Source organism: Eptatretus burgeri, chromosome 14 (assembly GCF_056783735.1).
Source record: "Eptatretus burgeri isolate ZD-2024b chromosome 14, Ebu_testis_v1, whole genome shotgun sequence".
NCBI classification, from domain to species: Eukaryota; Metazoa; Chordata; class Myxini; order Myxiniformes; family Myxinidae; genus Eptatretus; species Eptatretus burgeri.
Genome location: NC_140974.1, coordinates 55,691,488 through 55,703,994, shown reverse-complemented (window position 1 = coordinate 55,703,994; position 12,507 = coordinate 55,691,488). Strand labels below are relative to the sequence as shown.

Below are 12,507 nucleotides of genomic sequence, written 5' to 3'. Positions count from 1 at the left end.
AAATTCATAAATGTCTTGTTATAAAACTCTCTACCCTCATCAGTCCACAATTTCTTAGGTTTTCTCTTACTTTTATTAAATATCTGTTGAAAAGCTAACATAAGAGTATTACCTGTTTTGTTTTTTAAAGGGACAACCCACGCATATCTACTCCTCAAATCAATAACGGTTAAAGCATACTTGTACCCCTTATCATTATTGAGTTCAATCAAATCAGCAGACCAGATATAATCAACTTCCTTGGAATAAACTTTCCTTCTCTGAAACTTTGTGAATATTGGTTTATGTAATTCATCAGCTAATTGCTCTTCAGTCTTAATGGCATCATTAGAGCCTATAAGTTTTTTGAATTTCCAAGTCCAAGTTTCAATTTAGCACTAATCATCTTCTTCACGATGAACCTATCAACTTTTTCTCTCAAGGTTGGATTTTGTATCAGAGACAAATTATACAACATTTCTCTATCGGCTTCATGCTTTTCTTCCAACGTTGTGGTATTCCCATAATCAATATCGTGTCTCATGCACACTTCATCAACTCTATTGATTGGTTTACTCCAGGATTTAGGATTGTCTGCCTCATCTAATCTTTTATCCAAGTTTGTGCCTGGACCACAGAAAGAATAACCTGGAAGATGTAATTCCCCTGGTATTCCAGTAGTTGTAAATTTACTTCCTGATAAAAACTTTTGTATATCTCCTCCGAGTTTGTGTTTGGAGATAAATTGATTTTTTTTTTTGAACCACACACCGAACATATACCTTTTTGTATAACCCTGTTATTTTTACTTTTAATATATGAAATATTTTTAGTATTAGTTTTCTTTTTACATTTGAGATAATAACTCATTTATTTATGAGAAAAATTCCTGCAGAGTGCAAAAACCTTTTTAGTTTCCAACATGCACATTTGAATCTTAATTTTTAAAACATAAAGAATCCTTAGAAATGCCTTCACTCTCTCCTCCATTTATTTAAGAAAAAACTTGAATTAAAATGAATAGCTTGACGATGCTAATAGTTTTGTTGAAAGTATTGCAAATAGACTTGTTAATTCTTTGTATTCCTCCTTGGTGGGTTGAGTTATTTTCTGTAATACCTCTATTCTTTTTTGAATCTCACTGGTTTCCATACTATAATATTTATTTATTCTCTCTCTTTCCTCCCTCTCCTCCCTCTCTCTCTTCTCTTTTTCCTTCTTCTCTTTCTTCTCCCTCTCCTCCCTCTCTCTCTTCTCTTTTTCCTCCTTCTCTTTCTTCTCTCTTTCCTCCTTCTCTCTCTTCTCCTTTTCCTCCTTCTCTTTCTTCTCCCTCTCTCTCTTCTCTCTTTCCTCCCTCTCTCAATTCTCTCTTTCCTCCTTCTCTCTCTCCTCCTTCTCCTTTTCCTCCTCTTCCCTCTCTTCTTCAACTCCTTCCTCATCCCTTACTATACTTGAATCGTTTACACCCCATAGAATATTATACATATATTCATCAGGATTTCTTGTTATTCCTGTATCCAAAATAATTTTTTTTACAACAGGAAACCAATAAAATTTCTTTTGAATTTCTAAAAGAGCCTTACCTTTTCTTAACCTTATAATTTTTTCATTATTTAACATTCTAATTAAATCTAAAGTTGTCGGTTTATCAACATCAGCATAATGCCAATCTTTTATTGAAAATACCTCATTCTTATGTTGTAGAACATATTTATTAAAATACCGAATACCCTTTTCTTGAAGGTATGCTTGGACACAGAAATGATAATTTTCTTGAAGCCTTCTTGCTGTCATTTATGTATTAGAAATATATGTTAGAATAATATTATGGCACGAAACACCTCCCCATCTTCCCATAGTTAAATCATTTTGTATTTCCTTACTTATTATATATAATCCTGTTTTTTCTGTTTTCATGAGATAAACAAGGGCAAAACCATTATTATATTTACCCTTATTAAATTCTTTTATTTGTTGTTTACTAATCGTGGCTCCACAAAACTCATTCTCGATACCAAGTGGATAATATTCTTCCTTACGAGACTGATTTAATTGTTCCAGGTCTTCGAGGTTAATTTTAAATGACCAATTATACCCTAAATCATTCATATCATACCCCCATTGTTCTATTCTCATACAAACGATACGCCCTTCTTTATAAAAATTTATTTTAATTCGAACTGTGAATTCTGTATGACCTGGAGATAATATCAACACTTCTGTATCTTTAGAATACACAGCCGTTTTATTTAAGTATATATATTGTGATAAATCGCTTAATCTCACCAAGTCATTCGCGTCAGTCGGGCTTGGATAATTTTTTAATTTATAAGCATTTTTCATGTTAATATTTTTGTTTATATTATATTTATGTCGTTCAGCCTGTGCCTTTGTGTAATAATTTGATAAATCAATATCCAGTTCTTGAGATACACCAAAGATAGAACCATCTTTACCAACATAAGTCATTTATATTAGATTAAAAATAATATCATAAAATTTTTTATTTTTGTTGAGTTGAAATAACACATATAGACATAATTGACCACAACACTTGGAATTTAATTCTTGGACTTGAAATGTTTGATGAACACCATTCTGTAAGAATTTTATGACTTCAACAGGTGGTGGAAGACCAAAACTATCAAAATAATATTTGTCTTGACTATTAAAAATACAAACCCAATGAGAACCGTTCCCATCATTATCTTCTAAGTTCATAATAATATTCTTTGTATGTTTCGACACATTTGTTAATTCATCTCTCATACAAATAACCACATTATGAATTTTTAATTTCTTACAATATTTGGCAAGTTGTAAATTTGATGTTGTATTCTTTCCAAATTCTTTCAACCACTCATCAATGCTCATTTATTTATTAGAAAGATATAATCCATTACCTCTTTTCGTTAATTTTACACCTGCTTGTGCTATAGAAGAAAGCACATCTCCAACTAACAATCTCGCTTTATCAGGCAGACCTTCAAGTTTTTCAGCAAAATCTACAATTACACCACTTCCACTAATTTGTTTCTCCAACTCTTTGTTATGTCTTTCCAATTCTTTTTGAGCCTGGAGTTGAGCCTTCCTTTCGTTGGCAGTTTTGACCGCTGTTGAAATACCACCCGTCAATGCTCCAACCGCACTTAAACCAGCAAATAAAGGAATTAGAAATGGGAGAAATCCTCCACTCGTCTCTCTTATTGAATATTTTTTCAACATTGGTTTTGTCATTTTAATTTTAAGTGAGCCAGTGTCATTCAAGATTTTAACCTGTTCTCTTGTGAGCAAAACATCAATTCTTACTGCTCCTTTTCTCTGAATTGTATTAACGTTAATCGTACAAGGCTTTTGATTTTGAACACAAGATGATAGTTTATGAAGATTGATTTGATTAACATATACCCCAGTTGGTACTTTGCCACTCATTTATTTAACAAAAAATTATGTGAGACTAATCATCACACCATTATCTGTATTAATCTGCAATTCTGTTTCTTCCAAAAGCAAACAATATGTATCAACTTCTTCACTCTCTCCTCTTTCAATGTATAGGGAAGTATCCACTCGATTCGACTTTATAGTTTCTTTTTGAGCGCTCAGGTCAAACGTATAGATTGTATACAAACTTTTAAATGCTGTCATATCCAAAATAGGTTCTTTATTTCCATTACTTTCACACACCTTTTGGTAAGACTTGTATGCTTCAGCAAAATCATTTTTTTCCTAATTAATTTCCAATCTATCTCGTGGATAAAATGTTCCATCTAGAGAAACGCGAAGTTGTTTCACCTTAGCATTATCACTCAATGCATTATTCTTATCAGTCGCAGTATCACCATCTGGCTTTTTAAAAATCATCCACAGATATCGTGGCTTTCCTTCCAGAACACCCAAATTCCACGTGTAAGTAGTTTGATTGAGTTTAACGTGTTGACATCTTCTTTTGAGGTATGATACACTGAGTGGTTTCTTTGAGTTAAGTCTTCGATTCAACATCTCTTCTGTTTTAAGATTAGGAGTATATTCACTGATATACCAACTCATCTCCTCAATTACAAATTTATTCTGATCACCAAAAGCATTACCAACACCAAAAAGCAATCTATTTTCATTATCATTCCTTTGTAGTTGAAATCTAATTTTAAGACCATACAGAACTTTATCATAATCACAAAATCCAAATATACCTTTAAGAGGAACTGCCACAGTAAAACTATTTTCTGCTTTTGTATCATCATTATACATTCCTTTCCTTTGAATATATCCAGGGTCTGTGTTTGTTCCCGTTGACATATCAGGAATAAAACCTTCGACAGACCCCTTTCCCATTCTATCACTGAATGTATAGAGTGTAAATTTCATCATTTCAGATACAGCAGAGACATAATCAACCGCTTCAACTTCTTGTGTTCCAATATACAATCGCACACTATCAAACATTTTCCAGAAGAAATCATTTACAAGTGTAGCGTTTGTGTTATTCCCAGCCTTAGTGAATTTAAATTTACACAACAAGAAACTTTCGGAGAGATTCAAATAGGTTTGTTGATTATTTATTTCAAAACTTTTGTACCATTTGTATTCCAGTCTGTTCCAGTTATTGCATTTACCTTGAAGTAATCTTCTTTTTTAGTGGAGTTTGAGATAATAATAGTATCATCCAAATCATAGATACTATCAATTGCTTCCATACTTGTATTTATTTAGGAAAAAAGATGTTAAAACTTTTGAAACCCTGATCCAAGTATTTGAATTATTTTCTGTCGTTCTTGGGGGGCAACTGAGTTTTACCTTTCTTAATTTCTTTTATTGCTTGTAATTTATGAGATTCTTTCTGAGCATCTTTTATACTCTTTACAGCACCTGCTACATTTCCCACAGCAGAAGCAGTTGAACCAATTAGGTCTTTATGTTTAAGAATAGTTGAACCAATACCCATGAGAGTATCAATTATCCCATCTCCTCTAAATTGATGTCCGACACCCCTTTGTCTCTTAGGTTTATAGTATCCTCTACCAAGATACATACCTTCACCCTTGTAGTACGGGGAAAGGAACATCCCATCCCCTGTAATTATTTTATATTTTCCCAACTCGTGCTTCCTCACAATAACCATCGTATTTATTTATTGAAAAACTTCACGTAGGTGAATTCTGATGGATATAACTTCTCCATTAAAAGAGATCACACGATTATCTTGGTCGGTTATCCTAAAATTTACTCTGTGTATGGTTTTTCCTGACACAGGTAGATAAACCAAATTTTTAGGTTCCATATTGAATTTATAACCAATTGGGGTTGAGTATGCGCTGAATGAAAATATTGTATTTGTTTTTAATCCATCATTATAAGCACCATCAATCAAATCACAGTGAATTAACACCGAATTTATTCCTGAGGATATTTGAATGACATTATCACTGTAAAACGTCCCATTAGTTTCAATCTTTTTGAGGAGAAACCTAATAACTCTCTAAATGAATTATCAATTGTGAAATCAACCTTGTAGTTATTTTTAACTTTAATCGTTGATTTTGAAGTATGTTTTTGAATGTTTATAACAATATTTTTTGGTTCATCACCCTGTTCTTTCATAAGACGAGCAATTTCGGAAGATATTTGAGAAATCTCGTATGCTCCGGGTGAGACTGTTATCGTTTTGTATCCACTTCCCGGATTATAACTAAACTTGTCATTTTTCTCGGTTATATTAAATAAGGTATTATAAGTCTCCATGGACAATAAAGATGCCTCATATTCTTTTGTTGTGTCAAGTTGTAGTGGGTATGGGAATGAAGATGTGTGGTCGCTTGTTGTGAAATTAAAACTCAGGATTGTGCTTCTCATCTTATTTAATATGAGATAAAATGTCTTTATATTGAGATTTATTAATTATTTTCATGTTCATCAACTGGTCTAAAATGGCTGATGCTTCATTAAAACAATTGTTATTTCCAGCCTTCTTACTGCCGAACAACAATAACAGTCTATTAACTAATTGCGATGGGTCATTTGGAAGAAAACTAATACCTGAACCAAGGATACTTAAAGCCTGAATTATGTGTTTCTCCTTCTCATTCTTCCTACTTTTACCAGAAAGAATAACCTTATAATTTAGAGTGTTCAGCAAATCAATATATACTCTATCATCATTATTTTCCATATCCAATGGTTTATCAATATACTTTGATTCATCCCTCACAGTTGAACCTTGTCTTCCATCTTTTGTGAGAAGAAACATTAATCTCGGAGTTAGTTTAACAGGGGGTTGAGCAGAACTTAAGAACCTTAATTCATCATTAAATATCAATACCTTTTCTTGAACAAGATGAAATATTGCTGGTTGTTCTGTTGGAATGAGTCCTGCTTTGGTTTTTGAATCCGCTGAATATTCATTGTTTTGAACAGCATTCACAATATAATCAGGGGGTTGATTAATCTCTTCCAGTTGTTGAAATAAACCTTCATCATCATATTCTAATTCTCCTAAATGCTCTAATTCTTCCTCCGTCATTTGACTGAAATCTTTTAACATTTGAAGCTTTCTAGGAGTATATTCTACTGTGGGAACTGTGGAAACATCTTTCATTTTTTCTTGGGAAGTTTTTAAAAGTGGTTTAAAAAATTTATCTTGTTTTTTTTCAAATGCTTCTTCGCCCGTTAGTTTCTGTCTGCGTTTCTTCTTTATGTCTTCCTGTTGTTTTACAACTTTTGAAACCAACTCTTGATGTTCCTTAAATCTTCTTGCTCTTTCTTTTGTATCCATTTATTTATTGTAAAATATCATTTAATGAATTGTAAAGATCAACAGGGAAATTTTCCTTTTCTTCATCATTCAAGTAGATGTGTTCAAATAAATCCTTTTCTTTAAATATTTCATCAAATTCTTTATTAACATTAATACGAGTTGTAATTTCTTCTTCACTAATCCTTGCATCTCTGCTTTTCATACGTTTGCGTTGAGTTTCTTCATCAACATCAAAACCGAATGATAAAATCTTCACTCCGCTCAGATATTTAATAATTTGTCTCGTTCCTTCTGGATTAGTTTCTAATATCCCAACACCACCAGATTTTAGTTTCTTTAACTCACTCTTACAATGTGAATATTTTGTTGTACCAAGAGAAACCTCCTCAAATATTTGTCCTTCATTCCTCAATCGCATATGTTCCTCCACTGAAATATAGTGATAATCTTCACCTTTACTTCTCCAGGTCTTATTGCTCTAGTTGTTGTTGATACAATGCGTATCACGGGGTGTTTTTTAAGTAAATTTACAATATTCTCATTTGTACTACACAAGAACCTTGATTTATGAAAGTTTTTTCCAGAAGCAGATTTACCCACAAGATTTATAATAATAGTTGTCATTTATATATGTAATTGTTTATAAAACAAAAAATATATCCCTTAATATCTCATCTTGTTTCACAACAATATATTTATATTTTTCAGTCGTGTGCTTCATATAATCCTCAAATTTCTTTTTACTACATAATGTAGAACAATTATCTCTCCAAAAATTATTGATATCTATTGAATTTAACTTGAATAAAATAAAAGTATTAGCATTGTTTCTGATGGAACGACGAGGAAGTTGAAAGTACGATTGACTAAGATAAATACAATTACAAGAAGAATGTCTCCCTCTTGTGTAGTAGCTGTCCATTACCGTTTGGTTTCTCTCATTAACACAATCATCAAAGATAACGAGGTTCTTTTTTGATTTATCCAAATCTTGGGGAGACGGTATATCATCCGTATTATCACTAAGAATACAAGTTATAAGATTTGATTTCTTTTTACATCTCTGTGTATCACAAAATAGTTGAATTATATCTTCAATGTTATAATCATTTAGGTTTTTTTGACGTTTAAATAAACCTATTATATCTTCTTTTTGAAGACCAGCATTAAAACCTTGTGAGAGTAGTTGATACTCTGGTTGAAAACTCGACTTTGTGAAAATTATTAAATTATCATAATCTAAAAAGTTGGGAGTGAGGAGCATTTTTAAAAGTAAGCAGGTTTTTCCACATCCACTTGAACCAACTATGAGACATCTTAATGAATTTGGGAGATTTTTATGGTTGTTAAATTTTATCTTATTTTCCCAAATAGGTAAAAAATCATTCATTTATATATTTGAAAAACAGGTTATTTAATTTATTATTGGCTTTTTAGAAACTCTATATTTTATCCTAAGTTCAGGTTTAATTTCAAGATAATCCATTATTTTATTTATACAATATCTTGTGTTGATATTTCCCTGAAAATTACATCCATGAATAATATACAACAACAATCCTTTGAACATTTCTCTTATACGTTCAGTTTCTTCCCTTGTAAGGAAAGGTGTGTTATCATCCTCATACTTTACATTCATTTCTCTAATCAATCTTGTAAAGTAATTCATTTTTGGTGTAAATCTAAAAGAATTATTTTCCTTTTTATATTTTTTATTATCATTAATTAGAAGATAATCACAGAATATACATTGTTTATAGGCTTTTGACTCTGTGTTTAATCCCCGTCTTTCACACGCAGGACAATTCTCAAATTTGTCATATGGAGAATCAGGAAAGTCTAGCATATTTATAAAGTAAAACTTTACTTAAACTGAAATTCATCTATACTTTCAGTTGTATATTACCATCGATATCGATATACTTTTTTTCATTATCAGATTCAACGACAACATTTTTTATATTAAAGGTAATTTTAAAATTATCGTTAACTACTATTGAGCGAAATGTCATTTCACCTGATATATTAACATCCTTTATTTCATCAAGATTTACATCTTTAGGGTTGTTGAAAAAAATACAAATTTCTCCTTGCATATTACAGATGGTCTTATCTTTTCTTTCTAAAGCTTCATCCATAAGGTTTTTGTTCTTTGATACTTTTTCTTGTTTCATTGCTTTTTCGAGTTTTGAATATATTACTAGAAGGAGAGGAGAAACTTTTGTTAGAGATACTTTAATTGATGTTCTACCAGGTATACTAAAAGCCCTTCCACTGAAGGAAATTGAAGAACTCATATTATTTACCATAATAGTTTTTATCCAATAGTTGTTATATTTATCTTTGTTCAATTTTACATCCTTGACATATTTCTCAGTATCTTTAACAGATGAAGAGATTGATTGAAACTTGTCTTTTGTGTCTTGAAACATTGTATTTATTAAGTGAAAAAGTTGGAGGATAAAATGTTTTTAAGCACAGATTCACCTATAAATTAAATGAAATTTTCATCAAGAAAATTTTAGTTTAAGCAAAGTTTTATTCTATAAATATGGTGAATACAACGTACTGCGATGTTTGTAATCACGAATATAAACATTATAGAAAACACCTCCGAACCAACAAACACACATTTAATCTATTTCATCAAATATCTCCTCTTGAGTTGGAAAGAAAACATTGTGATATCTGTTCAAAGGATGTTTTGAAGAGTAGTTATAATCAACATCTTCAATCACAAAAACACAAGAAAAATGAGTTTAAAGTAAAGGGAGACTATTATATTAAAAACACTGATGAGGCATTTAAAGGGCATATAAAAATAAGGATTTTTCAATTTGGAGAACCCGGTCCATCATCAATAGCTGAATCAATTGAAATAGTGAAACCCGATGTTGAAAAATTTATTAAAAAGACATTAAAAGAAATGAAAACTTTAAAGTTTTATATGGGAGTGAAAATGAATATGAAAAGACAAGATGAAGAACAAACTCCTTATATGAGAACAGATCTTCATTTTATAACATCATTTCAAGATTTTTTGAATAGTGGGGTTTATGAAGAACTATCAAGACAAGAGGAGGATGTTGATAATACAGTGGTAGGAAGTGGATTCAATATTAAAAAATCATCTTTTTAGATATACACATTCTAAAATCAAACCCTCTTAAAGCTTCTTCTTATATTGAATTACCAAAAGAAATAAAACTAAAGAAGGCAGTTGTTAATATTAAGAACAATGATAATAAATGTTTTCTCTGGTCTGTTCTTGCTCACTTACATCCACCAAAATGTAATTCAGAAAGAGTAAAACAATATATGAAATATGAGAATACCTTGGACATTAAAGATTTTAAATTCCCAATGCCATTAACAGATATTCCTAAATTTGAGAAAAAGAATAATCTTTCTATTAATGTATATGGATTAACGGATACAAACAAAGTTCAAATATTAAAAATTTCAAACAACTATAAAAATGAAGAAACACACATTGACCTTTTATATTTTAGTGTTGGAAAGAATTCACATTACACATACATCAATAATTTATCAAGATTAATCTCTTCTCAGGTATTCAGAACAGCAAACAAAATATATCCTTGTAAGCGATGTCTTAATTCATTTCATACAAAAGAACGATTAGAACAACATTCAAAATATTGTAGTAATCATAAATCAGCTGTAATTACAATGCCTAAACCTGGTGAAAAGATTTATTTTGAAGATTATAATAAATCTATCATGCACCCATTTGTGATATACGCTGATTTTGAATGTATCCTTAAAAAGATAAATACTGCTTCTCCTAATCCAAAAGAACCATATACAAATAAATATCAAAAACATATTCCTTGTGGTTTCTGTTATTATATCAAATCATCTGTTGGAGAAAAGTATAACAAACTTGAACATTATCGTGGAAAAAATGCTTCACAAGAGTTTGTAAAACGATTAGAAAAGGATTGTATAAGACTCACTAAATTAATGAAAGAAACAAATGAACCGATGAAATTAACCAAAGAAGAAAAATTAGAATTTAGAATGAACAATATCTGCCATATTTGTGAGGGGGAAATTAAGGAGTCTAAAGTTAGAGACCATTGTCATCTTACTGGTAAATATAGAGGTCCCGCTCATTCCTGTTGTAATCTTAATTATAAATTACCTTCTTTTATTCCAGTCTTTCTTCACAACAGCGCCAACTATGATACACATCTATTTATAAATGAACTTTCAAAAACACCAGGGAATATTTCTGCTATAACAAACACAAGTCAAAAGTATATTTCATTTTCAAAAATGATATTCACAAAACCTTTAACTCGTATTAGGTTTTTAGATTCTTACAAGTTTATGGGAACACCACTAGCCTACCTCGCATCAAATCTAAGCTCCACGGACTCTTTTCCAAATCTTAATTCATTCTTTCCAAAAGAGGAAATTCTCACTCAAGAGGAAATTCAGATTAAAGAGAGAATTCAAAGTAAAGAGGAAACTCTAATTAATGAAGAAATTCTAACTGAAGATGAAATTCTAATTATAAAGAAAATTCGAACTAAAGAGGAAATTCAGATTAAAGATGAAATTCTGATTAAAGAAGGAATTCTTACGAGAGAGGAAATTCAAACAAGGAATGAAATTCAAAGTAAAGAGAAAATTCTTACAAGTAAGGGAATTTATCCTTATGATTATATGGATTCATTTATGAGATTTAAAGAAACACAACTTCCTTCAAAAGAAAGTTTCTATAATAACCTTTATGAAGAAGAGATAAGTGATAAGGAATATAAACACGCACAAGAAATATGGAAAATATTTAAGATAAAGAACCTTGGAGAATATCATGATTTATATCTAAAAACAGATGTTTTATTGTTAGCTGATGTGTTTGAGGCTTTTAGAACACTCTGTCATAATAAAAATTGTTATGGATTAGACCCTGCCCACTATTTCACAGCTCCTGGTTTAGCTTGGAGTGCAATTTTGAAAATGACAAAACAAGATATAGATTTAATCAGTGATGTTGATATGCTTTTGATGATTGAGAAGTCCAAGAGAGGTGGAATATCACAAGTATGTTCAAAAAGATATGCGAAAGCAAATAATAAATATCTCCCAAATTATGATAGTGAAAAAGATAGTAATTATTTGATGTATTTTGATGCTAATAATTTGTATGGATGGGCAATGTCTCAATCTCAACCTTATGGTAAATTAGAGTGGGTGGAAGAAAAGGATTATGAAAAGGCTTTGATGAATATTGTTATTTCTTCTCAAGAGGAATTGAATGAGGAAGAAGAAGGTTATTATTTTGAAGTTGATTTGAGGTACCCGAGTGATCTTCATAATAAGCATAAAGATCTTCCTTTTGCATGTGAGAAAGAAACTCCAAAGAAAGAATGGTTAAGTGATTATCATAAAAGTTTTAATATTAAAGGTAAATCAACAGAAAAGTTATTAACAACATTCTATGATAAAGAGGGATATGTTTTGCATCAGAGAAGCTTAAAACAGTTTTTGAGAGAAGGATTGAGAGTAGCTAAAATTCATAGAGTTTTAAAATTTAAACAAAGTCCTTGGGTGAAAAAGTATATTCAATTCAATACAGATATGAGAGCAAATACAAAAGTAAAATTTGAAGGGGACTTTTATAAATTAATGAATAATGCTGTATTTGGAAAGACTATGGAAAATGTTAGAAACAGGCAAAACATTAGATTCGCAACATCTTGGAAAGAAGCTTCGAGATTGATAAATAAACCAAGTTTTGA

The 12,507-nt window shown here is 30.7% G+C and overlaps 1 protein-coding gene across 1 annotated transcript in view; it reads right to left on the bottom strand.

The window, feature by feature from the left end:
• The window catches only part of LOC147013244 (uncharacterized), a 115,971-nt gene that overhangs the window by 88,337 nt on the left and 15,127 nt on the right, over positions 1-12,507 (bottom strand). The window lies entirely within an intron of this gene.